The sequence below is a fragment of the Aplysia californica genome, unplaced genomic scaffold (assembly GCF_000002075.1).
Source record: "Aplysia californica isolate F4 #8 unplaced genomic scaffold, AplCal3.0 scaffold00380, whole genome shotgun sequence".
Classification (NCBI taxonomy): Eukaryota; Metazoa; Mollusca; class Gastropoda; order Aplysiida; family Aplysiidae; genus Aplysia; species Aplysia californica.
Window position 1 is genome coordinate 169,847 of NW_004797650.1, and position 2,858 is coordinate 172,704.

Here is a 2,858-nt window from a genome sequence, read left to right on the forward strand (position 1 = left end):
CCCCCCCCCAATCAAAAGCAAGGCAACTGAGCAGGCTTTAAAACTATACCAATACCTGCACATATAACTCCATATGCCCAAAAATTGACGACCGTCTGATTCTACCACGGCGTGTCACAATTGTGTCTCTGGCGAGTGCTGTCTCAAAAATGAATCAAAACAACTCACATTTTAATGATAATAAGCATTAGACCGAATTTTCCACAAAGGGCACTGGGTTTTATATAACATACTATTGAAAGGGACATTGAACTTGAACCTACTAAACCTATAGGCTTACACCGTACCATATCAAATCTAGTGAAATATGAACAAATAGGTTTCATTCTCGCTATGTTGTTGGGTTTTTTTGTGCGGGTTTTTTAAAATTATTACTCTTTTGTTTATTTGTTTTGTTGTTATTTGTTTTTGTTTTGTTTTTTGTTTTTATACAGGGAGTTGGGGACAAAACAAAGTTGTGACGGCCTTTGGTTGTTGAATGCAAGACGTTTCTTCATTCTTCATGTTGATCAATAACGATAATATTCTATTCTCAACTCCCAATGCCATGCGTTGCTTTGGCGTTGTGTTATTCTAGTTTCTGTGTCGTTTCGTGTAAATCAGTAGCCTTCCTAGCTGTAGAAAAATATATATATTATTCCAGCTGGAACGCTGATAATGTGACCGAATGACGCAAACAAACAAAAACTGTATAATTTACATGCGGTATTTATAGAACGGCTTGAGCTCCGGCAGTCGATCCATACCAAGCGCCAAAAACGATTTCCTCAAAGCGTTTTCACCTCCAGCAGCAGTGTGTGTAACTCCCTCAAGAGGTTTCCGATACTCCCCCTCCCCCTCTTTAAAAAAATTTCCCCGCTCTCTACTTTTTAGCTTCGAGCTATAATTTGCATGATTCTGTTTTGGAACGAGAGAGCGCGTAATATCATCGATGAAAATGCTCTCCACTTTACCATAAAACAAAAACATAGGTTCTCTGTGAACTTATCCAACTTGTTGTCTCTTACGTCATCGACGACCTTTCTTTGTGTTTGATTGTTTTGTTTTGTTTGTTTTTTTTGTTTTTTGTTTATTTAAACATTTTATTCAATTTGTTTTATTGATATTACTAGATCTAGTTGCCTTTCCCCCTGTCTTTCTCTTTCACTCAAACCTTTTGAATTGGAAATGTGAGGCAGCGTGGTGGAATCAGGCTCTCGTCAAAATAATCAAAATGAAGAAACTTGCAATTTTCCGCAGGTTTGGGAATTTTTAATCAATTTTCTGTTTTTTGGCCCAACACCTTTCATGTCCATTAAAGAACTCGTTTCTGTGCTGATTTTTCTTTAAAAAGTTGATTAAAGGCACAAAACATGTAACTTTTCAGTTACCACGGACTCTTAAGCTAAGGAAATAAATAATCTTTGGCGGCCATTTTCTCACTAATTTTACCCCTGAAAGCAGGTGACCCCCACCTCCTTCTTTCGCAAATACCTCGACTTGTATTCACGATAAATGGATTTTTTTTCCCATCCAAATAAAGACAAGTGAACAAGATTTACGGTGATACCAATAACTCTACATGCCCAAAAATTGACGAGAGCCTGATTCCACCACGCTGCCTCACAAATATTCTTTCTGGTTTATAGACTAATTATTGTTCCGATCAATACGTCGCTTTATTTGTTTGTGATTGTGCGAAAATTGCACGACTTAGGTTCAGTGGTGAGGGATGAAAACAAGAAATACCAAACAATTGGTGGTTTTCTTTGTGGTTTTTGTCCACTGTGTTGGGGTCACTGCAGTCGGAACATGTCCATCTCTGCTCTCCCCCCCCCCCCTCCCCTCTTCAGGATCCATCCCAGAGTCTGTCTACTTATAGTTTCCATCATAATCTGGTTGGAGATCCGTCGGACTGGTCCGCACAGATGGCTGTGTTTCCCCTCTCCTCTTTGGATCTCCTTCTCCTTCAGTCTCCCTAGAGTGTGGTGCATTGTTGAAGTTCAAGACTACAATATGGAAAGACAAGAACATTGCACTCCGTTCAAAGATCAGACTGATGCATTCCTTGGTCATTTCAAACTTCCCGTGCACGTGTGAAACATGACGGGCCCTTACAGTAGAGTTAGAAAGATACAAGCAACGGAAATTAGATGTCTTCGAAGAATTTTGGGCATATCATACAGAGATCGTGTCACAAATGAGGAAGTAAGGAACAGAATCAGGCATGCCATTGGGCCGTGATCAGCACGTCTCGCATTGGGCTCAATGAAGATCTACTCACCACTGTGACCCCCCACCTCCCTTTGCACCTGCAAATTGAGAAGGTATGGGCACAATAAAAGATCAACAGGACTTGCTAAGATTATCCTACAGGGCACTGCACACGGAAGGAGAAGGAAATGCAGACAGACAAAGAGATGGGGAGACATTATAACAGAATGGGCAGATTTAAAGTTGGGTGAAGTCTTTTGAAAGACTTACACAGTAGAGAAGGATGGAGAAAAGTGGTTTGCCTGATCATCCTTGGTGCCGCTATGGTCATCTAGACTAAGGGATAACAAGCAAGGAAGCAAGCAAGCAGGCAAGCAAGCAAATCGAAGCTTTGTTTTTTGTATAGATGTTTCCATTCGAGTTTTTGTACCTCAATTTTCAAAGTTAAACAACAACAAGCCTACTATGAAATAAGCATCTTCAGGTTTCTGAGTTGTGTAGTTTAGTGCCTCACCATTGCTGTCGGACGTGTGTGCACTATGTCCCTTAAGAGCTAACAGACTTGATGCACTTCAGCAACCTGTCTACTGAAGGAATAACGCTCAAGAACACCCGTGCTCCGATGAACGTGACATGCTTACGGTAGGCCTACTCTCCCCCCCCCC